The sequence below is a fragment of the Amblyomma americanum genome, chromosome 3 (genome assembly GCF_052857255.1).
Source record: "Amblyomma americanum isolate KBUSLIRL-KWMA chromosome 3, ASM5285725v1, whole genome shotgun sequence".
Classification (NCBI taxonomy): Eukaryota; Metazoa; Arthropoda; class Arachnida; order Ixodida; family Ixodidae; genus Amblyomma; species Amblyomma americanum.
Genome location: NC_135499.1, coordinates 213421797 through 213449569, shown reverse-complemented (window position 1 = coordinate 213449569; position 27773 = coordinate 213421797). Strand labels below are relative to the sequence as shown.

At 45.9% G+C, this 27773-nt stretch overlaps 1 protein-coding gene and 1 pseudogene across 1 annotated transcript in view; one reads left to right on the top strand and one right to left on the bottom strand.

The window, feature by feature from the left end:
- The window catches only part of LOC144126025 (neuroligin-4, X-linked-like), a 73127-nt gene that overhangs the window by 27623 nt on the left and 17731 nt on the right, over window positions 1-27773 (top strand). The gene's annotated exons all lie outside the window — the stretch shown is intronic.
- Window positions 4633-4802, bottom strand: LOC144126396 (U2 spliceosomal RNA; annotated as a pseudogene).

Genomic DNA, 27773 nt, shown 5'->3' with positions numbered 1-27773 from the left:
TCACCAATTCCAGTTTCGTGGATGCGCCCGTCATATGATGTGTGCCGGCTACAAGGCTTTGAATAATGGCTAATGCGGAAAGGCTTAAGGTAAATCGATTTTATTTCGTCTGCTAAAAGTCTAGCGTGATTGACTGTCAGCCATTTACACAGTGGAGAGTACAGTGCTCTACACCTGTAGGAACACCGTTGCACAAGCTTTGGCGCGTGTAGGGTCGTGTATTGTCTTGTATGTCGTTTATACACGTATCTGAGAATATCTGAGGCAATCGAATGCACGTGCCGGAACTTTTACACGAAACGTAATTTATTTTGTTTTATTTTCACATACTGCTGCCTCACGTGAGTCTAAGGAAAGAGGAGATAAAAATGAAATAACGCATGGACACAACCCTAACATTGAGCAGCATAAAACATACTGTGGAATCACACGGAAACGCAAATAAAAACACGTCCGCTACAAATCGCAAAACCTAAAAATTCTCTCAAAGGCAGAACACGAGCAAGGATAGGAATGCTGATGCAAATTTTTATGGTACGAGGAAAAAACTGTTTCTGAGGAAGTAAATACGAGGATTGTGTATGAAATGTGTAGATCATGATAGCTTCTAAACGATGACGACTTAAGAAATTTTCAATAGTTTCTAAGTGACTCAAATCGCGGAGATTTAAAGCGTGTAAAATTACTACGACGTGAGAAAAATGTAGTGAGGCGCAGATCAGACAGATGTGAAAGCAAAAAAATAATCTGTCATATCGGTGAACTGCAAAACGAACGGGCCTTTTCTCTACCGATTTCAATTTGTATGCATCCACAAGGTCACGTGGACCCCAAACGACGCAACCGTATTTTGGATTGGGCAAAAGGAAGTAACTTGGCATATAATGGAACAAAACGCAAAGTGCGGTGTGAGTATCCAAGTCTTGGAGAACTGTGTTAGACCCAGATCGATGTGTTAATTTTAGGCCAGGACACATCTTTCGTGAATGTAAGGCTGACGTATTTCTTTCCACAACATCTTTTAGGTAATTGTCTTTGAACGAACATATCAACAATGAATTAGATGGCTGTCTGAAGAGCCATATAAAACGGTTTTGTGGAAATTAGCGTTAATTTGACAGATAGCGCGCTCCTTACAGAAATTCGCGAAAGGCTTGTCAATAATGAACAATCGTGATAAGGGGAGGGAGGGATTTAACTTTACCATAAAGCACATACTCATCAGCGTGTGCAGGCGCATATTAATATATGAGGCAGTAGATAAGTGGTGTAGAGCAAGAAATTAGGTGGGCCCAAAACATTACCGAGTGGGACGGCTGATTAGACATCAATGAAAGATGATTTTGTTGAAATTAAGTAGACGTAATGTGAGCGTTGGTTGAGAAAAGTGGCTATCCCGTTAACAGGAATAAGGTTTTTAGTGTAGTTGACCTTTGGAAGAATTTGTAGAGCGCGACAGTGTGAAATGCCTTCGGCAAGTCTGCAAATATAAAGTACAAACAAAAATTAAGGACGCTTGAGCTTCGCCTTTAAGAGTGGAACGCGACAGCGTGTTGCAGCACTGCCAGGGAAGGGAGTCCGCGGAACGCCATCGCCCGTTCGGCGCGACGCCTTGCCCGTTAGACACATCGCACTGCGTCCATACGGTGAAATGGACGCGCGGAGCGGCAAACCACGTATAAGCGCTGTCATGCGCCTTGCCGAAACGAGCGGGACTAAGTTGCAGTCGTAGTTCGTCGGCACATCGTTCTCGACAAACCCGATGCCACGAACGCCAGCACAGCTTCCGCGCCGAACGAACGGGCAGCAAGCCGCAAGCTTCGTGGTGAACGCGCTTTGGATGTGCGCAGCGCTGCTCGCCGCTCGCCGCGTGACTCCTGCGTGCCCGCACGGCCCCACTGCGACCGAACGACACGAGCTGAAGGCGCTGCCGTCGCGCGCCATCTGTTGGGGCAGTGGCGTACATTGCGAGGAGGAGGGATTTTTCGTTCACGCGGAGGAGGAGGGATTTATCGCTCACGCGGAGAAGGAGGGATTTATCGCTCACGCGGAGGATGAGGGACTTTTCGCTCACGCGGAGGAGAGATTTTTTGCTCACGCGGAGGAGGAGGAATTAATCGCTCACGTGGAGGAGGAGGTATTTTTCGCTCACGTGGAGAAGGGAGAATTTTTCGCTCACGTGGAGGAGGAGAGATTTTTCGCTCACGCGGAGGAGAGATTTTTTGCTCACGCGGAGGAGATATTTTTTGTTCACGCGGAGGAGGAGGGATTAATCGCTCACGTGGAGAAGGGGGAATTTTTCGCTCACGTGGAGAAGGCCGGATTTAACGCTCACGCGGAGGAGGAGGTATTTTTCGCTTACGCAGATGAGGAGGTATTTTTCGCTCAAGTGGAGGAGGAGGGATTTTTCGCTCACGTGGAGGAGGAGGTATTTTTCGCTCACGCGGAGGAGGAGGAATTTTTTGCTCACGTGGAGGAGAGATCTTTGACTCACGTGGAGGAGGAGGGATTTTTCGCTTACGCGGAGGAGGAGGGATTTTTCGCTCACGTGGAGGAGGAGAGATTTTTCGCTCACGTGGAGGAGGAGGGATTTCTAGCTCACGCGGAGGAGGAAGGCTTTTTCGCTCACGTGGAGGAGGAGGGATTTTTCGCTCACGCGGAGGAGGAGAGATTTTTTAGCGAGGGCTACACTAGTCTACCAGCAGAGCATTTCGCGGTAAATGGGAGAGGAAAGTTGTGCGCATGCGCCATTACCATGGCAACCGAAGAGAAGCAAAGTGCGGCGTGTGATTCGCCGTCACCGTGGCCGCGCGCCCGCTCCACCGCCGAAGCCGAGCGTGACATCACACGGGTGAGCAGCTGTGCGCATGCACCGATACTACGGAAACCAGAGAGACCCCACAGCTGCGCCGCGTTCTTCTTCGCCGCCTCGCCGTACGTCGCTATTACCCGAACCGTGCTTCGCATACGGAGCATTGTTGTAAAAGGCGGAGTTGTAGTGGGCGTCTGTATCACAACGTTCAACATGCATGCAGAGAAGGAGAGTCCAGCCGCTGCTATACAACGGTATAGACAAAATAAGATAAACTCTTTCGATGCTAAGGTTGTCGCGTGGTAGTTGGCTTGAAGCAAATAAGAACGCTGGAGTCTATGTGTACGTGAAACGATGTATCACCGCTAACAGACATCTCCCCTCGATCGCGGTGAATAATGGTGAAGCCTGCTGTGTTCAGCTTCTGGAAAGCGGCATTATCATCCATGGAGTACACGTGGCACCGCGAACATCTGTAAAGGTGACGATAGATGTGGTTGCCACGTGCATACCAGCCTATGGCACAGTTTCACAGTTCTGTGCGACTTTGGGTGATTTCAACAGGACTCTCCTAGTCTATGAAAGGAAAGTTTGACTTTAGCTCCGGACCGTCACGTCCAGACTACACAAAGGGGGAACTGCCATAGACCTTGTATACCACAGAGACTCTATCAAGTCGAAATACGGTGTAGACAAAATTGAGATCGCTGGATGCTACTCCACAGATCATCGGGCAGTCTTCGTCTCTGCCAAGCAAAATGAATATATGTGTATACCCAATGCCTCTCATTGCTAAACATACAGTGACCATAACAAGCTCAGCCATGGAAACGGTACCTCTTGCTACATATATCCTGGCATAGCCGAGCTAAGCAACAGCCAATTTTTTGTCGCTCACGCGGAGGAGGAGGAGGAGGTATTTTTCGCTAACGGCCGACGACACCGGCTTTTCTGCGATACGAGCTTCTGAACGCTATCGTGTTAAAAATCGTTTTTTTTTTTTTCCGCGTGTTGTTCGTTTAGTGGCAAAAATCGTTAAATGGGTAACAGCGCCCGAAGCAGACGTTAACGTTGCTGTGCTTATGCCCTCTCAGCGGGGTTTCTCGCGCTATTATAATCTGCGCACAAAGTCGTAGTGGGTATGCAGGAATATTTACTATGATCATTTGCGTAACAATAAAAGAAACCTATTCATTTTCAATATACACACTGCGCTCCATATTTAGCCTCAAAGTTTTAATTAATTGCTTGGCCTGTCTTGAAAAAGCTGTAAAATTCAAACAGTATTTACGATTTCCTATACCTTTCTTCACAGAACGCGATATAAAAAAATAATAATAATTGGTTTTTGGGGAAAGGAAATGGCGCAGTATCTGTCTCACACCTGAACCGCGCCGTAAGGGAAGGGATAAAGGAGGGAGTGAAAGAAGAAAGGAAGGAAGAGGTGCCGTAGTGGAGGGCTCCGGAATAATTTCGACCACCTGGGGATCTTTAACGTGCACTGACATCGCACAGCACACGGGCGCCTTGGCGTTTTACCTCCATAATTTACATTTTTCTCTGTCTGTTCTTTCACTCCCTCTTTCATCTCTTGCGTCACTGCGTGTGTAAAGTGTCCACCAAGAAGTCCGTTACTGCGCCATTTCTTTTCCTCAAAAAGCATTAACACCTATATCTGTCTGTCTGTTGTTGCCAGGAAGAAAGAAAAGGAAAGTGTACAGGCCTGCTCACTGGCTCATGCCGAGCCACAATCGCTAACACGTGCAGATAGTAGGAGAGTTAAAAGATGAGATAGAAAGACAGGATAGTAAAGACGCGCTAAAGACAAGATCGATCCCAGAGGTAGTGCAATACCGGGCCAACCGGTGGCGGAAGTGAAGCAAACTTCAAACCCTCCGCCACATTTCCAAAAACAAGTCCAATTGGACCCGTAACAGATACTCTACGGGGTCCGAACATTCGCTTATAATAAAAATTAGGGGACACCTAAGCTTCGTCTTTAAGTGTGAGACGCGAAAGCGTGTCGCAGCCGCCCGTTCGGCGTGACGCGTGGCCCGTTGGACAATTTAAGGAAAGGACGCCCGTCTCGCATATCTCGGCGGTCACCCGAACCGGGCCGTAAGGGAAAGAAAATGAAATGAGCAATTGCTTTTAAGGAAAGGAAATGACGCCTGCCTCACATTTCTCGCTGGGCACCCGGATCGCGCCGTAAGGAAAGGAAAAATCGATCGATCGGTACAATCAACCAACCAATCAATCAATCAATCAATCAATCAATCAATCAATCAATCAATCAATCAATCAATCAATCAATCAATCAATCAATTAATCAATCAATCAATCAATCAATCAATCAATCAATCCTTAACGCTGTCGCGTTAAAATCTCTTCCCTTAGGCCCGGTTCAGGTGTCCGCCGAGATGCCCCATTTTTCGCTCACGGCCAAAGACGCCGACGACACCGGCTTTCCTGCGGCACGAGCTCCTTAACGCTTTCGCGTTAAAAAATGCTGAAGGTTACTCAGACATTCTTGGACTCCGGTAAAACTATATCTTCTAGCAACTTAGATGATTAGGTTGTCAAGCTGTCTATATTTGGACAATATCTGCATGTTATCGAATTTTTGCAGAGCGAGGATATTCGTAAGTTACCATGACGAAGGAGCTGTCGCTGTTGAGAGAGATTTTAGAAAATAGCAGAGAAATAAGTACTAGTCCAAACAGCCAAGAAATGTATTGGGTATCTCATCGGGTCAGCTCTTATCAGTGTCAAAATTTACGAAGAAATTACGAACACTTTCATAAGAAGCGTGAAGATAAATAATTAAAGAATATGAATTACAGGTGAAGGAAGGAGTTTCGAGGTTACCTGAAGTAGAGACTGATTGAAAATAGGTTCACTGCGTTTTATGCACACTGGAGGAGGGTGCAACCTTATACGAGTTCATTCGCGAACTATCCTGACTTCGCTGCGAAGGCTTCAACTCGGTTACACACTAAGGAGCCGTAGGAGCAGCGGAAGCCAGGCACCGCATACAGCCAGTCAGTAGTATGAGGCCCGTCCTAAAAGACTTATCGCTAATTGCTGGTTATTTTGAAAACGTAAACAATACATTTACACTTCGCTTGTTGAAGTTGACACCCCTTCAGCACTCAGTACGAAGTGTCGATATTTACCGTGAAACGTCGCTGATTACCGTTTCTTTTTTTATGTTACGGCACCCTTTCGGTGGTAAAGGAAGAACAACGTCATGCCTACCAAGACGGCTCCTGAAGCGAATTTGACGAAACAACCGAATTTCGATAGGCTGCCAAAACAAAATTTCTCAAGATGTTCGTGTCGTCAAGTCGACGTTACTAATCATCAAGGACAACGAAAGTCAACGCAACATGTCAGTCGATGTCACACTGAGAAGTGTAGTAACGAAGAGACTGGGCGCGCATGCGCCAACAGCTCCAGATGAGTAGCGCGTGCACGGCACTCGAGTTTTCTATTAGTGAAGCTATCTTGGCAGAAAATGTCTTGCCACTGCTGTAATTGAGAACTGCCGCATCAGTGATAGCTGGTTCGCTCGTTCAAATTCCTCTTCGGCGATTCCGGCGTACGCGTCCTTTTTTTTTTTTTGTAGAAAGCGAATTCAGAGATCCAGGAAGGAGCTAGAACGCTTCTCCTATCTAAACCACGCCAACGGCACTTTGTGCTTTCTCGAAAGAATCTCATTTCAGCAGTTTAGTTTGCTTTGCTTAGACAAAAATTTTGTCCAATGAAAAAATGCATTTTTTCATTCCAGACTTGACCTAAAGGAGCCCTTTTTAATGCGCACTCACAAGGTAAAGGTGCCTTCAGGTCTTTTAGGATGACACACGGCACTTCCGGGTACCACACACGTTGAACACAGAAGCTTTGGGTTAGACTTTTATCCCGTAGCATGTTATCTCTTTCATGCGTTTTGTGCAGCATCTGTAGAATTCCCCCGTTATTTGTTGAATAAATTTAATTTAGTATGAAAATAGTGAGGGCTACACTATATACAGAAGTAGTGCTAAACATGAGAGAGATGCCAACTCATTCATTGTTATAAATCATAACTTCGAAGGGATCCACAAGTGAACAAGTGTGGTGCTGCTTTACAGTGGGATCTGCATTCAGAGTGAACACTAAATTTGAACACAGGTTAACATAACATAACTGGAACATCTTCTATAGCTTACTGCGAAATTAAGTGGCCGAGTAAACACGTCAGTGGGACAGCAGTTGAAAAGAGATTAATCTGCGAGGGTCCTCGTCAGACCCGAGCTGTAATCAGCGCTGGAGTAATAATTCGGTGTTCCCTATAAGGATGAACAGAGGTGGCGTAAACAATTGCGAACACACACTTCCGGCAATGGGTGGTTTTCTTTCTTTTGTTACGTGATTTTCAGTGACGACGAGGCTCCGAAAGAACTTAGGAGACTCTACGGGGTCGATGAGAATCCGAGACGGGTTGGCAGGAAAGCTTGGTTCACCCCGCCGTAAGCTAGCACTTAGCTGTTAAAAAATTTTGACTGATCATGCGATAGTCAAAACAAGGTGATTATGCATCCATTCGTTTCGAGGATTTTCGGCTTCATCCACTCATTTGCGCGTTTCATTTTCTCATTCGTCTAATCTATGCAGTTTTAGAGTTCACCCCCTTTCTCTCACTCTCCTTCGTGCCTCTTTCCTTCAGCTTCATCCTCATTAGTCGGGAGGCGAACGCTTGAAACGTATTACGCCGACGGGCCAATGGAAACTCGTATGGAATTATGTTTTCATGCTGTGCGCTTGACAAGGAAGTCAAAGCGAAATCATTTTGCAGCATACGAGTCGCCGGGTGCCGTGCGCAGTCATGCTCACTGTTGCCGCCTTCCGTCGCGATATTTTGTGAGTGCGCGAAAGCGTTTTCTGCGCCGAATTCGCTGAGGGGCCCCAAATCTTTTTCGAGAACTTCCGAGAGAACCTGTAATGAAAAGCGCAGGTAGGCTTATTAGTATTTTTTTGCGCCTTAATTGGCAACATCGAGGTGATTAGAAGGGACGTTATAGGAGTAATTCTCTACATCGGTTCTTCGTTGCAAACATTCGCTCAGTTTTAATCTCTTCAGACCGAAGTTCTTTCCAGGAATTTTTTTGTACTTCGCTGCCTCCCTAAGAGTGCAGAAGAATTTCGCTCGCTCATTAAAATTTTGCATAGAGCTTCTCGAATCACTCATGTTAAAGGCGCGTAGTTAGGAGTAATTTTTCCTCCTGGCCTACATTTTTATGCTAGCTCAAGCCGCGTGTGGCCGTTGGAAAATGCTTTCTTTGATTCGCCATTACGCACACGCCAGCTCTGCAAGTCCGCACACAATAGGTGCGCTTGAGCAAGTCCAGCAGTTTCGACAGCACTTAACCCCAACTCGCGGTATGTTATTCTGAGATCGAGCTAGTATTTATATATTTTGGGACGCTTCAATTTCTCGATTTTAGTCGTAATCAAAGCGCGTTTTGTAAGTAGTGACTGGGTACGAAATTTTCTCGGAATTCCTCGAAATCTACCTTTAGCTTATACTAGTTTAACCTTTCGTGCAAGACAGAAATCGATACCGCATAAAAACAGGGCGGGGGGGGGGGGGGGGGGGGGGTGAAGGAAGGGTGATCGTTCTTGTCCTAATTTACTCGAGGGTTTTGCCTACTCAGTCTCCGGAACTTACTCAAGGCCTCTGAGACGTTGAGCGGTATTGGGTGGTGGTGCCAGTGGCATCAACATTTCATTGTCTCCTTTCATGGCCAAGGATTAGTTTTCAAAGTGCGATACGTGTTACTGGAGCGTGTGGCTGACTGAAGACGGGTTTGCGATGAGGTGGTGTTTTTATAAATTACAGGGTAAGAACCGGAGTCAAAGGGCAGAAAAAAAGGTTTTTCTGCGCAAGACTCGCTGCACGTGCCGTGAAAAGCTACGGCAGAAGGCCGGGGGCTTTGAAGAGTATAAGTATGTTGGCGAAGCAGGATGCGCGTGTATGCCTTTGTTGCTGCACTACTAAAGCGAAAACGTATTTAATTAAGAATGTCACTCTCGCGCTTAATTGCACAAGCGCAGCTACGGGTGCTGGGTTGCATTGATCTGCAGACGCAGACACTGTCCAGAGGGTCACCGTAGCATGCAGGCGTGCTGGTTACATCCAGCAGAACTATGAACTGAAACGGCGCAGAGAGCCGATGAATCACTTCTTGGTCATTCAGGGCACGACGTCCTCTTTTCTTTCGTTTCCCGTATCCCTGTTCATATGTGATGTTTCTAAAAGCATGGCCAATCGGACGTTAAGCCTAGTCAAGCTGCCCACCTTTCCTTTCTTCGATTTGCCCTCCTCTTCTCAAAGAGAAAAGCACGCGTTTCTAAGGCAGCGTGATGGGTGGAATGTTCACGCAGGAATCAGCAATTGAGAACCACGGAACTGAAGAGCGCAGTTCGAACGAGACTTTTGATCAAATTTGAATTTTTGAACCATTGGCATTCTGTCACTCTCTCTCTGCGGGTCTTTTGTTGGCCCATCTTTGTGTCTGTCTTAGCTGAGCCCATTTCAAGATCGTAATCAACCAATTAATGAAGACTGGGAGCCCGTGCTCCCTCGATTCATGATACCCCCCCCCCCCTCCCCACCTCCATTCTAAAAAGAAGGTATTTGGGCACGCGCCACCCAGCAATAGCGCAACCCTGCTTTTTTTTTTCAGAGGAAAACTTTGAGCCCCTTATGAACAAACATTTTCGACACGAACCTAGTCCGCCTACCCGGTCTTCATTATGGCTTAGGAACGAGCGGCAAATCCGTTTCGAAAAGCTTAAAAAGGTACAGCTGGGCTTAATGAGGCGCTATTTAGTGTTTGACGCTTTTTTTTTTGTGGAGATATACTGTATTCGGTACCCCTGCGAGTTTCTCTTATCCAAGTGAATGGTCTGTGTCGCTCTTCACTGGAATGACTGTGACTCGGGAAAGAGTGCTGCTGTTCCGCAAGGTACCTTAATTTTCAGTTGAAATTGAAATTGAAATTGAACTTTATTCCGTCGAGGCAGAAAGGGACTCGAACAAAAGTGAAAACATATCACTTGACGTGGTTCGAGCCTCCATTTACAAGGCATACAGCAGTTGCACATTTATATGTATAGCAGCATAGTCACGAGGACATACACACATAGAAAGTGAGTCAAGACCTACTTGTCTGAAAAGAAAAAAAATGCATTTTACACAACAATAAGATATCCCCATCACATCAAGACCAGCAGAATACACCTGAGAAAAGAAAAACATCATTATACAATTATAGCGAGCATAACCATCACTCTTGTTGTGTAAAAAAAAATTCTTCAGAGTTTGGGTGCTAACACTTCGGATATTAATATCATGTTTATGGAGATAATTTAACAAAGTTGGAAGTGGATATTCGAGCATTTGACGGCTGATGGTTGTGCGTATGAATGGAATTTTCCAAATTTCAGGTGACCGCGATGTTGATCTACCTTCTCTTAAACTTAGATTTGATATGGTTTGAATGAGGTCCTCATTGTTTTGGACATCCTGTTTATATCTTTTGGCTAAAATATAAGAGTAAAGCCGATGCACAGAAAGTACTTTGAATTGCGTAAACAGGCTTCTAGTGTGTGCATAAGGATCTGCCCCTGCGATAAGGCGAACTGCTTTTTTTTGTAGCATGTGAATCTGTTGTAAATTTGTAAATGTTGTGCTTCCCCATACCAGAAAAAAATAGTTTACATGTGACTGAAACAATGCATTGAACAAAATTAACTTAATTGGGGTCGGTAGAAAATATTTGAATTTCGCTAGTAAGCCGACGCTTTTGGCAATTCGGGAAACAATATTGTTAACGTGAGTGTCCCATAACATGTGTTTATGAAAATGTACACCAAGTATTTTTATTGTATCCACGACTTCTATTGTTGTGTCACCGAAGGTTAAATTAATACGTTGCGCTGATGACTGCCTTGGAGTGAAGATAACGACTTTTGTTTTCTTGCTGTTAATCTGCAGCGAATTTGCGACACTCCAAGAATGTAAATAATTCAGAGAGTTCCTAATATTATTTTCCAGGGAGTCATAACTATTGCCTCGAAACAACAAAGTAGCGTCATCAGCATAGATTACAAATTTTGCTGCTGTAGGGATCCTTGTGATATCATTGATGTAAAAATTAAATAACAAGGGCCCCAGGATGCTCCCGTGAGGTACGCCTGCATTAATTGTTTTGTAGGTTGACATGTAGTTTCCGATTGTTGCACATTGCTTCCGTTTTTGCATGGTTGACGTTATTAGTTGTAGTGCAGTTCCTCGTATGCCATACAATTCTAATTTTTTTAGTAGTGTTGTGGGGTGCAGGCAGTCGAATGCCTTCGAAAAATCAATATACAGGCCAGCAGCTATTTCTCTTTCTTCAAATGCTTTGAGGATTATTTCTTTTTGCGCTAAAAGAGCAGTCTCGGTAGAACGGCCTTTACGAAAGCCAAACTGAGAGGTACTGATAAGATTAAACTTATTGGCGAACTTTGTTATTCGGAGATGTATTATCGTTTCTAAGCCTTTTGAAAAAACCGGCAAAATAGAAATCGGGCGGTAGTTAGATAAAGAATTTTTGTCACCGGATTTAAACACAGCAATAACTTTAGATAACTGCATTCTGTCAGGGAAGACGCCTGTTGAGAGGGCAAGATTATATACGTGATTGACTTGTGGTAAAATTAGGTCAAGAGCATATTTAACTGGGGTTATTTGAATATTATCTATGTCAGTGGCATGGCTGTTACTAAGTGAAACAAACACTGTGTAGATTTCACCTTCAGAAGTTGGGTCTAAAAAAAGTGTGTTAGGGTTCCTGACTACAGCATTCGTCGCTAAAGGGCAAGAACTTGAGAGCGAGCAAGAATTTGAAACCACGTTTATGAAAAAATGATTAAAGGCTTCAGCTAATTCTTTATCACGTAGTACATCATTGTTTATTGTTATGTCGGTGGGGCCTTTGTTTTGGGGAAAACGGTTTAACAGTTCATTTAGATTTTTCCATATTATTTGGGTATTTCTGTTGCTACCAGGTTCGAAAATATTGTACAGGTAATTACGTTTTGCATTTCTTAGCAGTGCGTTTGTTTTGTTCCTGTGTTGCTTAAATTTCTTCCAGTCATTTGGTTCACGGGTGGTCAGGAACTTTTTATATAGTTTTCCTTTCTTTTACATCATTGCTAGGCACTCATTTGTAATCCAAGGCTTGCGAGACTTCGTAGCTTTCTTAATGAGAACCACCGGGAAAGACTGATAGTAGGCGAAAGTAAAGAGCTTCAGAAATTCGTTGTAGGCTTCATTTGCCGAGTTTAGTCGGTAAACAGGATTCCAGTTTAGCTCCATTAATTTCCCCCGAAAATTGTCTAACGTTCTTTTGTTAATGTTCTGCTTTGTAAACCGAACATCATGTTTGGTATCAGAGTTCGTTACGGGTAGCCTAGTGAACATAAAAATGGGTAGGTGATCGCTTATGGTTTCAGCGCAAACGCCTGCTTAAGTCTCATGGGTTGGAAGATTTGTTATAAAGAGGTCGATCAATGTGCTCGGGCTTATCGTTATGCGGGTTGCCGTGTCTATTAAATTGTAGAACCCATTTGAAGAGAGTATAGTTTGGAAGTGACGTTGCACTGGTGATTGGCTTAACAAATCAATATTAAAGTCCCCTCCCAATACCAGTGTCAGACCATTTTCATTTGTATAACAAAGGAGCCTTTCTAAGCAAGAAAAGAAACTACTTATATTGCCATCAGGAGGGCGGTAGATGACAGCAAAAAAGTGTTTAGAACTAACAGCAGCTAAGCATTCAATGTGTTCATTGACAAAAGAGAACTCTTCATGCAAGTTGCAATTCAGGCTCTTCTTCACGTTTAGCAGTACACCACCTCCTCTCTTATTGTATCTGTTTAAGAAATAGGTGCTGTAGTTCCTGTCCACCATGACATCACTGTCGCAGCAATACCAAGTTTCTGTCAACATCATTATGTCAAAACTAAATGTGAAATTTTCTAGAAGGACGTGCAACTGATCCTCTTTGTTCAGTGCAGATCTAATATTCAAATGGAAGCATTTCAAGCCGTTTATTGCTTCTGAATGAAAAATGTTATTGATATCCAGCGGCAGTAATGCCATTTCGGACAAAAGAGTCGACACTATACAGTTTTAGGTGTGCATTAGACAATCAACTGAATGTCGCTTCGAACATTAATGACATTCGAGGTTTCATCTCTGCGAGCAAAAATCCTTCCGTCCCTGGTCCACACAAACTTCCATTTACATTCCTTCTTCCTTGCAACAGTGATTCCCAACAGTTTCTTCATTACGGGACATAAGTGCTCATTTACATAAATGGAACTCTCCTCGTTGTTCTCGTCCAGGTTTTTCATTGAAAGCCTTGTTTTGAGAAGCAAGGAATCCCTCCTTGATCTGGTCTTAAATTGTACCACAATGTTATGAGACGACTCGTTGCGAGTCCTCGTCCTGTGGCACACTTCAATGTCATCTGGTGTGACTTGTTCTTCCAAGGCATTTCCAATTAGACTGACGATCTTCATCAAGTCTTCACTATCCTCCTTTTTCACTCCTTTTATTTCAACATTTCGATTTCTTGAGTATTGCTCACTCGCTGTTATTCTTATTTCGTGCTCCTCAAGTTGCTTTTTTGCCTTGTTACTCTCATCTAGAAGTGTTTTATTTGCTTCTTTCAGCGCTTCATTTTCTCTTTCGAGCTGCTCATTCTTACTTTTAGCATCTTCGTACTCTTTGTTAACGAAGTCCAAACTATCCTTCATTTCTCTCAATTCATGCCTTAAATCGCGTTCAATCTTGCTCTTAAACTCTTTCATTTCCCTTTTAAGTTCTTCCTTAAACTCTTCCCATGCTTTAGAAGCCATAGCTTGAACAGCAGTTCAGTGACACGAATAGGCGACACAGGAAAAAGTTGGAACAGTTGGCAGCAGCAAGGCAATTGAAAAATGTATTAACAAAGTAAGGCTGAAATGCTAACCTGTAGCAATAAGCAAATAGCGCTTAGATGTTGTCCCTTGTTGCCCGCTGCTGCCAAGTGATCCGGGTCCAAGCGGCGCTCAGTTTATATAGGCGGCGAGCTGCTCCTGGCGGCTACCGTGGCTCCTTTCGCGGCTGGAAGAGGCTTTTTTTTTATTTGCGCTAGTTCTATGTGCTGCATATTTAAAGCAAAAGATAGGCCTATTTGGCTCATGAAGTCCAGCAATGGTCGATGCTGAGGCCCATGCGTTCACTTGCTTGCCTCGGGTCGGGTCCGTCGGCACATGTCCGACATTCTTGGAGCAAAATTTTGAATATCAGAATATTTTAATGTACTCTTGTGGACATAGTGAATGTAATAATTCATTCTCCCTATGGGTAGCAAAATATTTTTTTATTCACCTGTTTGTTCATTTATTTATAGTGACGTGCAATACTTACACCCGAAGGCCTTTTAGAAATACAAAAGTATGCCAAACTGGGCAAGTTAGAGTGTGTTCACTGCTGGACTGCACCGCGAAGAGACGAGACGACGGAGGAAGCTTTCGTGTGAGCTATCCCTGCGTGAAAACATGCACAAGGAAAATCTTTAATGGGATTACCGCACCGACTGAAACAGTTTGAGTCTTTGCATGCGTTTTTCGTGATGTTTTCGTTCCTTTCAAATTTGCTTGGAATCCTGCGCAAAATGTTGCAGGCCGCACCGCCACTTGGAGGCTTTTATCAGCAGTTCCAGGAATATTTTTTGAGACACCACCTGCCCCTGCCACGTTGCTTGCTACAAGCTTTTCGCTTGGCGATGCGGCAGCTTCTTCTTCAGGAGGTGTGTTTCCAAGCATCTCTGCTAGGACCTGAAAAAGCATAAAATGCAGACAGCATGAATATGGGCTTATTATGAACAGATGCGCATGCATGAAAATGCATAAAACACAGACTAAGGTTTTTCTTTCTTCAGTATTGGTAACCTCATTGTCTAAGACACGTCCAAAGATTAGGAGCCTAAAAGAATTTACTATCCCGAGACATGCCGTTTTTCTCTGCTCTTTTGCTTCGCCAAAGATGTATAGATGTTCCAACACTGTTCAAAAGAAGTCATATTTACACTGGTTAACAGAACAGGCATGAGTGCAACTTTACTAACGCGCACAGAAAGCCACTGCACCAACGCGCTGCAATTTAAGGCATTAGACCATCGAAATTTCGACAGATATATGATACGAGGGTGAATCAGAGAGAAAACAAGGTAAAACTCCGATAAAAGCTCTCAGTTTTAGACTTCACAGCTAAACCTCCGCGTACTAAAGTGCTGCTATAACGCATTCTAAACCAAAAATTTCCCCGCCTCGGTGGCTCAGTGGTTTTGACCCTCGGGTGCCGATTTTTAGGACGCTGATTACGAGGGAGGGAGATTATACTCGGCCGCCGCAGTCGAATTGCAGTTTGGGGAAATGCAAGGGGCCTGCGTAATGTCCGATGTAAATACGGGTAGGCGAAATATATCCGGAGGCCTTCGCTATTGCGTCCTTCATTTAGCTTCAGCCGGCTCGCGGAACGTTGAGACACACAGACAAGAAACCACTAAATACACACACGTGCGTTAATAAACTTACCTCACGCCGCTTTCTTTTGGCGAAGGCCGCTCTCGGAGGTGACAAGGCGCTTCTGTTGTGCAAGAACACTGACGGAACGACTCGGGGCGTCTGTCGCGCTGACTTAATTGAAATACCGAGTGGCCGTATCGTTGCCAGGATTCGCTAAAAGTCATTGTCACGAAAATGGTTGGATCATTACCCAGTTGATTTCGTAGACGCAAAATTCCGTGCTGAAAGTTTCCTATCTTTTGGGAATGTCGTCTCTGCCGCCAGTGTTCGCGCAACCGAACGCTGCGAAGAACGAGGACATGGTGGCCCCTCATCGCTGCACACTCAACACAGAACGCCCAAACCAGAGAAAGCAAACGGCCCTGGCAGACGGTTGCGCTGATCGGTCGGTCACCCAAGCACGGGCCGATGAGGAGCGAGCAAAGCGGGACGGCCGGCCGACTGTCCGAGAATGGCGTCACTTCCACCAGTTCTTCCCTTTTGCCGTGCCCCCAACCGGTGCTTCCGGAAGCGACGAGAGCGTGTCAGCGGCAGGCCTTTAACACGCGATTGCGGCTCTTTATGCGGACAAAATCGAGAAAAAATTTAGACACGATTTTTAAGCTCCCTTCTTGTCAGCCACAGCATCTCGTGCAATTTGGAAGCTGTTTCAGTATTCCTTTAATAGCAAAAAACAAAAACAAGCCTGCCAAGGAGAGAGCTGCGGATATTTATTTATTTTTATTTATTTGCGAATATTGCAGGCCCTTCTCGGGCCCATGCAAGAGTGGATACAAGAAAGAAAAAAAAATGACAATGGCGGATCAAACAAGGGGGACAGGTATATGCACAAATAAATACACATAACAATTTCATCATTACAGAAGCATCACGGCGGGAATGATGTTGGATCAAGGTGATTAACATGTTCCATATATATATATATATATATATATATATATATATATATATATATATATATATATATATATATATATATATATATATATATATATATATATATATATATATATATATATATATATATATATATATATATATATATATATATATATATATATATATATATATATATATATATATAAGTACAGTATTACGACAAACGCGACTGTTCGTTTTAAAGGTTTATTGTGCCAACAGTTTCGGGAATGGTATTCCTGCCCTGACGAAGGGAATACCATTCCCGAAACTGTTGGCACAATAAGGGAATACCATTCCCGAAACTGTTGGCACAGTAAACCTTTAAAACGAACAGTCGCGTTTGCCGTAATACTGTACTTACACTTGTAAACTGGCGCATTGGAACCCCTACAGAATATATATATATATATATATATATATATATATATATATATATATATATTAAGTGTTATATTGAAATCTTACAGTTTATGAAAAAAATTGTCTTCATAAACTCTTTCCCGTTGAAAAATATTTCTGTCCTGAATTGCTGGGTATGATTCTTAAGCATACTTAAACACATGCTGAACCGCGTGTCCACATTCTTAAGAACAGATTTGAACAGCATATCTTCAGCACCTAAGACGCATTCTGCAGCGTGGCGCGAATTAGGTTACCGCGCCGCGTGTGAGCGAGAACCGTACCTGTTTGCGAAGCGTCTCGAGGAAACAAGGCTCCAAAGTAAACAACGCACTCTTTTTCCTCTAAGGAGCGGTTTCTGCAATTACTTCATAGCCCACACGCTGCCGTTATATATCAGGTGCGTTGTTGTTGCTGCCCTCGGTTCGCCTTAATCGTGCAGAAAGTGCGCGGAGTTTGCTTTGCTTTTTGACGTACACACTGCGTGCTTAATGAAAACAGGTCGCCCCTATTATGTTAATGCAGAGAGCTACCTAAATAAGAGGCTGGACGGACGACGATGGATCGTCTCTGCTGCGCAAAGAGCTGAGTGGCCCGCATAAAGCTCCTTCCGATACGCTCGCCACTGACTTTATTCACCGTGATTATGCATGAGAAGAGGAGTAAAAAGCATGAAAAGAAGGTAGCATCAAGGGAAGCAGGTGGGACAAGAGCAGCATTTCTGAAGACCCTTGCTTGTGGCGCTGGCCACTACAGCAGGTATAGTCGTGGAGGATTAACCTTGTGGACAGCAGCTAGGGAAGCGAATATCGTTGTGGCGGGGGTGGTGGAGAGATTTTTGTGTATTCCGACAAAACGGTCGTGTCTTGCGGAGGTCCTTGCTTCCGCGTGGAGCGGCGAAAAAATACCGCCGGCATGTTTATTAGCTGTAGGTGGCTACCAACAGCTGCAGGAAGAGAATTTTTAGCGCTGAAATGGTTGATAGCTGGGGCTCACACGACACGTTTCCCGCGCGGACTCACTTTTGTGCCCACATTGCAGCTCGCCTGCATAGCAATGAGTCAACTGAATAACAACGGAGGTTCGGGCTCATCTGCGTTGCGATAATAAGTACCCAATCGCTTATCAGCGTACACCGTATAAATAATCATATATTGCCAGTCCTGCGTACACGGAGGTGTAGGTAGGAGTATCAGTTATCCACGTGTCATTAAAATGAGATTGGAAGAAGAATAACTAGTAGATCAAGAAAATAAAACTGCGCGTATATAATAGATTTGTTCTTCTATGGGTCCGTGTGCTGTGCGTTGTCAGCACACGTTAAAAATCCCCAGGTGGTCGAAATTATTTTGGAGTCCTCTACTACGGCGGCTGTTTCTTGCTACTGCTGCAGTTACTGCGCGCCGGTATTTCGTGTAATCCGCCTTATTTTCAAAGCGGATTTATTAAAAATAAGTGCAGATAACTGACGTGGTATTCCGCTACCAATCTCGAGCGCAATCATTCGCAATACATTTGTGCAGCAGTTGCAGGCAGCGGTTTGCGGGTGTTTTTACAATTTTGTTCTTATTCACGTTATTGCAATATATCAGCATGCCCCCCCCCCCCCCCCCCCCCCGCTCCGTCCCACTTTCAGCGAGAGAAAGAAGGAGAGCGGAGAGGGATACCCATTCCGGTACTCTATACTCTATAACTCCCTGCCCTGTGCTTTCTGCGTGTTCGGGTGCGCGGACGCATCCTCATGTCGTTCCGCTTTCTGCGTTCACGAGGCTCGCATGACAGCAGCTTCGACCGGGTTGCGCACCTCCCTTGACATGCGCGCGCATGACATGTCCTTCCTCTTTTATTCGTTTTGAGCTGCCACTGACCCCTTTTGCCTTGCACCCCTACGCAGTGCAGCCCACCAGGTGCTTAGCTCTGGCGTGCACTTTTGCAACCTTTCGTTCGCGCAATGCTCGTATCCCTATAGCTCTCGGACAAAGTCGGTGTACAATGGTCACCTCCTGTTTGCTTAGAATAATTACTTGCGCCGACAGCTCCCCGCAGTGAGCCTGCCGACTTTTCTGGCCGGAGTATCAAGCCAGTACCGGCAGTGTCCCGCAGTGCGCGAGTGATATTTGGTTCGACGACTTGGTGCCGCAATCACGTTGATCACGTGCAGTGGTCCAAACACGGATGCCAATTGGTCGCATTAGTACTCCCTAGCAGTCCCGCGACCACTCAGAGCCCTTGATTTTCTCGTCCAAATCTCTTTCATGTCGAGAGCTCCGCCTGGCGTGGAGCTCAGGCGCACACGCTGCAAACTCCCACCCTCGACCTCCGCGACTGCTACGTGCGCTCTTGTATTGAGCGCGAAACCCTTGCCTAGAACATGCAATTTGCTTGCTCCAGACTGCATGCGCGACATCTAGCGATAACACCACTGGTTCGATGCACAACCCCTCAACATGCGCGGCCCCATTGAACGAATTGTTGACGTGCTTTCACGCGCTATCACTAGATGTCATGCGTGCAGCCCAGAGCCCGCAGGTAGGTAGTTCTGGATGAAAGTTTTGTCTTGTCATTTTGTTTTGTCGTACGCTACGGAATTCCACTGATCCCCTCCATCACAGCCCCAAACTCGGGGTCTGCAGATAAATGCTTTCCACGACCGAGATTTGGCAAAGCGATTACCGATATTCATGTTTGAAAAATGCACACTTTGGGAGACGATCATCCGACGGCAAACGGATGCCGCCTCAATCCTTGTGAGCGCGTTTGAGAACGAAATCTTTGTGGAAACAAGTTTTTCAACGGGCGTACTGAAATCCTTTTTCATCGTTTTGTACGTGGTCCTTTCGTAAGCGTGCATTCACTTTCAACGCTCCTTGTGTTGAACTAAGCGAAAAGAGGCGTGACAGTGTGTCTGGTTCGACAGTACACGTAACCATCTATTCAACGAACGCGGTATAGATACCCTCAAACCGATGTTCGAATTGACGTGTTTGTCAGCAAACACGGTCCGAGCTTCTACCTTTTTTTTCGTGCATTTTTTCTTCGTTACTGTCGTCATTGTTTCCCCCTTTTTTCCCCGCTTACCGCTGCAAACCGCTCCTTTGCAATAACTACATCTAGGCTTTTCTGTAAGGTTGTCAAGTTGTGTGGCAAAGCCTTCCTTCAACCTTTCATGTATTGTGGCGCGAAATAGCAAACCACGGTTTTACTATTGAAATTCGGCCGAGAAATTCCTCAGAAAACACCGGATAGAAAACGTTACTTGGCTGAAGCAGCGCTCAATCACGGGAGCACAGTCCTCAAAGAGAGCTACACCTATGATCGTTGTAGTCCACGCCCATACTTCTGCTCGTCATAGTTTAGGTCGTACTGTACTTTACTGAACGCACCTAGCACTGAACATCGCTGACACAGTTTATCGATCGACGAATTTTAGGCGCCAAAGCAAAGATCTGGGGCTTAGTAAAGCTTGCCGTAAAGGAGGGCTCAGAATTGATTTTCACCACCTGGAGACTTCAACGCGCACCAGAAATCGCAGATGATAGGAATACTAGCATACCTTATTCAAAGTGCTGGCTACGTAGAGGGCAAGCGATTACTGTGATGAAATTTATAGTCTGCATTGACAGAGAAAAGATAAAAAAGAAGAGAAAAAAAACGCGAGGTGAAAAGTTTCGCGCCGTTGTAATTTTTTTCCACCCTTTCATCGTGACCCTTTCCACCCTTTCATCGTGTCATGTCCAAACGTGCGACACTGTGCCGGGTGGCTTAACTCTAAACTAAAACACTTCTCTGTCAGCCTTCGACTCCGTTTCGGGCGCGCGGTGTATGGGCCCGTCGAACGAGGAGGCTGTGTACTGCATACGGGTCAGCGATGCGCCGGACAGCATATACTACAACCCTAACGGCGACGCCATGCAGGAGGAGCACAATGCAATCGCACGACCGAAAGAGAGAGAGAGAGAGAGCCAAAACAAGAAAGGAGTTGGAAGGGGCTCAGCGCGTCACGACTGGAGAGAGCGAAGCGAGTGGAAAGGGGGGTGGGGCAGAGGAAAAGCGCCGGGCGAAACGTCCGAGAACCGCCAAACACGCAGTTAACGCTGACGCCAGATGGCCGCAGCACCAGGCTCCTTCGCACACACGCACACACACGAGCGAACAGGAGCGCTGTCTTCCGGCGCGGCCCAGTGACGACGCCTTTTCCGAGACACCGCTCGCCGCCGGACGGCGCGGGAGAACGCCTCCCTCGTCGCCTCCGACGTCGAGGTCGGGAGCGCGCTCCGGTGTGCGTGGCGCTTTTGTTTTGCCCCGCTTCATGCGCGAGGCCCCCGCTGACACTGATTACATGCGCGCCCCAGTCCTCACTGCGAGGAGCGGTAAGGAAAGCGGCCGGCTGGCGATCTGCGCTGTCAGTCTGTCCGGGAGGCAGCCCATCCCCCGCCGGCCAACAACGTAGCCAGAAAATTGCGTCGCCTTGCGTGTATGTGCGGCGAAGCGCAAGAAACGGTACGCGCGAAAGGGGTGGTGCAAGCTGACGTCGATGCGACGGTGTGCGAATGCAAAGAAGCATGACCTTTCCGGTGGAAGTGAATGAAGCAGCCCGGAGCTGATGCTGCAGAGTGAGCTGTGAGTGACGTCGTGGTGGACAGGGCCTCCGGATTAATTTTGACCACTTGAAAGGCTTATTCAAACTCTTTCCTTACTGCTCCGATGGAGCGTAAATCATAGGTGACCGTCTGATATCGCGCGATATTTTGAGGCTACCAGTGCTCTTTCCGACTTGTTACGCCATCAGTTATGTATGCTTACCAGTGAATTTTCAACTCTGAAGTAATTATTAACTTCGTTCCGAAGCAGTGAATTTCGGGGTAGGCTTGAAGAGAGCGTTCAGTGTGTGCTATATATATATATATATATATATATATATATATATATATATATATATATATATATATATATATATATATATATATATATATATATATATATATATATATATATATATATATATATATATATATATATATATATATATATATATATATATATATATATATATATATATATATATATATATAGCACGCAAAGTAAAGGAAATGAGGGGCTCGTTTGACAAACTTATGAAGGGAGCCAACAGTCAAAGAAGCCAAGGTGCATAAGGGAATGTTTCCTTTTTTTAATGTGTAGTGCTGATCAGTGCGATAATAATACTTAGATTAATCTATCGCTTAAAGAAAATTACTTATAAAGCAGCAGAAAAAACAACCATGCCGCCGATATATATATATATATATATATATATATATATATATATATATATATATATATATATATATATATATATATATATATATATATATATAATCGAAATGAGCGAACTGAACGAACGATCGTTTTTGAACTTCTTATTTGTCAAAGTACAGTAACCGCGAAGCGGGCCGGATATCGCCTGCAGGAGACATTGACAGTGCGCGCAACATCCGGGGACGTAATATTCGGGTCGGTGGGAAGTGCCCGTTTGCTGGACCGGCAGCGATGACCGTCACCTTCCCAAGCCGCAGAAAAACGAGGCTCTCTGTGATGTTGATTGAGTTTAAAAGACTTCCAGACTTGCGGTTCAGAGATGCAGCCGCGTAAAAAAGGCACCGCGAGGGGAAAACTGCGCATTCTCCACAGTCCTCGACCTGGTCACAAAAACCAGCGGCGCTTCCTCGCGGGTTTCATGTATTTGTTCTTTTCTGAAACGCGACCATTATACGACGGCTATAATCGAGGCGATCAGTCGACTCAGAAAACGTGCCACAGTCCCCCCCCCCCCCCCCCCCCCCCCTTCTGCTCCCGTTCATCTCAGTCCATGGCCAAAGTTGAATTCGGTAACTCGTGTTAGTGTGTAGACTTGCGACTGTGGGATCAAGGTAAAGCGTTTGTGTACAATCCATGCAGGGGTGCAAATCTTGTCCTGCTACAGAGTGGGTTGTTATTATCAGAACCTCTCTCCCCCCCCCCCCCTTTCGAACCCCCGATGTCGTGGTTATCGTCCATTTAAAATGGCGTCATCGTGTAGGAAGGTCAGATGACCGTGCATCTATCTCATGTTGAAGGTGACGGACAGTCTAACCACGAGCAAAAACACCTGCATCGATATCAAGGTGTTGCGGGTGTTTCTTTTACACCATTCCTGCTCGAAGAAAAGCCTCCCGATAGTGTTGGGACTAGATGGAACGTAACGAGGCAGTCTGAGATCCAGAAAAAAGGAAAAAAAGAAAGAATGGTTTATCCAGCAAAGCTGCATCAACAGCAATAAATCAAGATGCATGTGCTGAAACGCGCCGACCATGTCGGTGGAAAGCAATGTGAAAAGGCAGTGCGCTGTTTGGCGAGCGCGAGTTGCGCCTCGAGTTGTGTGAGGCGGCCGTTCCAGCATAAAATATGTTACGGCGGAGTGCGCCTTCTTCGCGAGGCTATAAATAACAGCTTCGACGCGCCGTTCGTAGCTTTTATTTTCCCTGCGAAAAATTACTTGAGCGGGCGTTTCTCACTGCATGGTGATTTGCGTGCCGTTAGTGCGCAGGTACAAGAAGTGTGAAAGGGAGTAATACCTGGTTAGGATGCAACAAGCGATTACTCGCGAAATGCAAGCGAGAAGCATATACATTGCTGTTTTTCTTTTCTTCTTTAACGCAGTTTCCTTCTGAAATTACGATCCTCATAATGCTGCTACTTCAAGTTCGATGCTGGAAGTGAAATCGGTCCTTGAACAATAACTAAGAGTTCCATTTTACACTGCTTCTAGCTGCACACGGTATATAGCGGTAAAACGATTGATCAAAAACAAATTAACCGCTGAACACAACTTGAAAACAAGAAAGTTATAATTAACGGTGCCCGCACCGCGTAACAAAAGAAGAGCAAAAGAGAAAGAAGTAAAATGGCCCGTGGCAAACACTAACTATCAATTATACCTAGAAAGCAACCGACCTGCAGTTACCTGTTCGAAGATATTCTGAGAAAAGAAGGAAGAACAAGAAAAGGTAAAAGGCAAAGGTTCGCATCCAGAGAGGCAATATGCATCGTACAATGAATGGCCTCGAACTTTACTAATAACTAGACGAGCCAAGGGGCGTACCCCATGCACGAATTACGGACCAGACCGCTTAATTCTAGCGGATATCCAGATTTAGAAGCCGTCTGCATTCAGGGGCTTCCTTAAGATGTGTTGGCTGGTGTCTAACGCAGAAGAGAAAAATAAGCGAAGTCGCCAGACGACCACGATATTTCCCGTTCTTCCGACCATAGGTAATGGTTATTGCACACGTGTGAAAGTAAACAGCATTTCTGTACGAAGCAGGGGTGCTTTGCAGGTCTGGCCAAGTAGCGGTCTGCTGGTGCTCCTTTTCACTTGAAGGTGTGCTTGAGCGGTGCCTATGTAGCGCCATTGTATTCAGGCAAACACTTATTTTTGGTTTTTTTGCAGCAATAGCTATGGATAGGACTTTTGGTTCATGGTCGCCTTTGTATGTCATGACGGTAAATTCACACGTTCACATCATCATCATAGAAGATGTCTTCCAAGTGGGTTTGGGTCGCATGAGTGATATGGTTGGGAGATGGGGGATATAAGGCGCGTATATTATACAGTAATCGCACTCATTTCATCATTCGCACTGAAAGCGAACCATTTTAAAATTGTTTTCATTTTGTGACGAAACCGGAAGCGCTATATTTGTATACTGGGACTCCGATCCATTGAAGAGTAACGATCGTAACTGCGCGAGTGCAGAACGTAAATAAAGCTACAAACTTCTTCACTATTTCAAACATAACACACGCTAGAATGTAACCATTCGGTACGTCCCAACCTTCTGGTTTCTTTGTTTTCTTTTTGTCCTACTGCGTTCGGATGCCTTAGCGTTTGAAGAATCGGCGCCTAAACAGCCTCAGCATCTGGCACTTCGAGTGTTTTACGGCCAGTAATACCCTCTAGTCATTCATCAGTCGCGCGTGCGGGGGTGTGGAAGGCGAAAGCGCGACTGCGGGTGTTTGTGTGTACGCGCTCGTGTTGGGGAACACTAGGAGGCCGCGTGAATGGGCGAGAGCGCGCGCGTAGTAATGCCTCGGTAAGCGCGTGCATCTCAGCGAAGCTGCATCCTGCCCGCATCCATAGCTTCTGAATGGCCAAACACTGAACGCCTTTGAACGCCTCTAAATGCGGTTGAATGCCGCGGAGTGTCGCTGAACGCCCGCAACTGCGCGAGAAGCTGCGGCGCACACACGGGGACGTTCTTTGCTGCGACAGGCGCGGCCCGCGAGCAGTCATAGCGGCGGAGCAGAATTTCGCAGTAGCGCACACTGGTCGCCCACTCCGTAGCTACAGGACGTTATGCAGGAAGGGGGGGGGGGGGGGGTGCAGCAGTCGGCCCGAGGTCTCGAAGCGTCCTGCGCCTAAGCCAGGGCGAGCAAGGCTGCTGTTGCTGCTCCTAATCCGGCCACGCTGGAGGAGGAGGAAGAGGAGCGAGGGGGAGGAGAGGTTATTTTTGCGCGGCCCCGAGAGGATGGATGTGTGCAGATGGATGCGTGTATGTGTGTGTGCAAATCACGCGCTCGCTTTCCAAAGCCCGCAGGCGTCACAGCCGCTGTCTGCCGAACGTTCTCTTCGGTGGCCGTTTTCGAGCTGCCAGTGGCGTCCCAGGCCTTTGACCGTTGCCGCGCGGCGGTTTCTTTGGCGCCTCCGTTCAACGGTAAAAAAAAAAAAAAACACGAATAAGCCGGAAAGGTGGTGGCGCGCGCGCGCGCTTTGGGAGGTCGTCAACCCTTCGGGAAGTATGGAATTTCAGAAGAAAGAAATATGAACGCGAGCAAGAAATTATGCGCGGGGAAAGGAAAGAGACAGAGAAAACACCTGGGGAGCTGTCTGCTCATAAGCTTAGGGCTCCTCTCTAACTCTCCGCAGTGATCACAAACTCGGAGCCGCTGTCAGCAGGGCTGAAATAGGCTTCCCAGGTTTTCTCGTTTGGCCAGCGGATGTGGTGCGTGTTACACTAATTATCGTCGGATGATATAAGACACGGTGGAGCGCGTGCCGGCAAAAGAATGAGGGTAAAACAAGTCGCTCCTTTCTCTCCGCTCGTTTTGCACCCCCCCCCCCCTCCCCCACCCTCGCATGTCGCGTCTTCTCGCGCCGAGCACCTGGATGGATGCTGCAAAAAGTGCGCTTCCAAGAAGAAGGCGACGCCACCGAGCTCCGCGACGCGCGTGAGCCGACTTCCTCTCGGAAGCGCCGAGAAAGGGAGAGAGAGAGAGGGGGGGGGGGGGGGGCGCCAACACGACGCCGTCCGCGCAAGATGTCGTCGTCCGCCTGGCTTGTTTTGCGGCAGTTCTCCGCATGACGCGACGTCACGCTTCCCCGCGAGAGTCTGGTGCATGCGAAGCTACGCTGACGCAGGTACCGCGCGAGGCACGGATGGTTGCACGCGCCATGCGACGTCAAGCGCGATCCTATGAATGCTTCCCCTTCTTTTACTTTTCATAAAGAGAGTGAGCGTTATCTCTGCGGCGTTATCTTCTCAAGCTATGCGCCGTTCCGAAATCGTCAACACCCGACGGTGCACCGCGGTCATTCCCGCGCAGATTTCATTTTTGTCTCTACTTATTTTATTGCTCGTGCGTGCGCATGTTTGCGTAAGGGAGAGCTAAAACTCAAGGCGCGGCCAGAGAAGAGAAGTGCGCCTGTTTCCTGCTTTCTTCCTTCCTCGTCGGTTTAGAGCAGCTGATGCCTCCTTCGATAGAGCGAGGATGCCGAGGTGAGGAGTGTTCAGTCTCCATCGTCAGTGCAGGGGAGGACAGCTGTTGAGATTTCTTACGCGGGTTGAGAGCACGAGTCTTCTATTCTTCTCTGATGCCGTAAGAGCGACGGGAAGAAATACCCTCTGCGGGCACTACCAGCAGTAGGGTGCCAAAGTAGCGTGCTGGAGAATATCTTTAAACTCTAAAAGTTTATTTTGAAATGTTACTTGACATGTTCGCTGTAGCATCTGGCGTAGCATTTGTCTGTACACGTGTTCCACGCTTTTGAAAGGCAATCGCCACCCCAGTCACCACTGTGTTTACTCGCGTGCTTCCAAACTTCTGATGAGTATTGTCCATACAAGATCCAAGGTCCGTCTGTGGCTATGGCAGAGCAAAGAATAACCAACCACTAGGTGAGCCAGTTGAGCTCAACTGCGAGCTATTCACTGCAGCATCAGTGCTGAGCCGATTCAGCCACAACCCTCTGTGCGTCAGCATGCGCTCAGAGGAGTTTGAGCTGCCTGCAAAAGAGAGAGATTTTATTGAATAAAAGCTTTGATGTCGGGGTCTTATCAGCGATTATCTTGCCTGCTACCAAGCATAGGAAAAAAAAACAAAAGCATGGAAAGGAAGGCTGGTAATATAACTGGTGTTTTTTTTAACTCTTTAGAGATCGTTGTTTAAACCCTGCGAGAGATACGTCGGTGCGACTTGTGCAGGTGGATTGTACGGGGGAGGGGGACATTATGTACTTGAGAACTCAGTGATTAAACGATTAATTAACTAAAATTTACTAATCAAGTTTTTCTACAGTTCATTTTAAGGGCCAACATTATATTAAGAAAGTTAAGGCCGTCAGCATAAAAGCTGAGTCCAGTTTTTAAGATTTCGTTTTCTTCAATGCAGTTCGAATTATTTAACGTCAAAATACGCATTTTTTAGCTCGCAAAGTTGGCTTCCCGCAATGCACATTTTTTTTTAAAGGCGTCGCTCGCGTTTTTAATACAGCAAATACGGAAGCAGTTTGTCTGTTTATCCCGTAGAAGAAGTTAACTGGGTATCCGCGAAAATACTACGCCCAGCGATTCCATTTTAAAAATGTGCATTGCGAGAAGCCAACTTTCGAGCTAGAAAATGTGTATTTTTGACGTTAAATATTTCGAAATGCGTTGCCGTTAAAGAAAATTTAAAAACT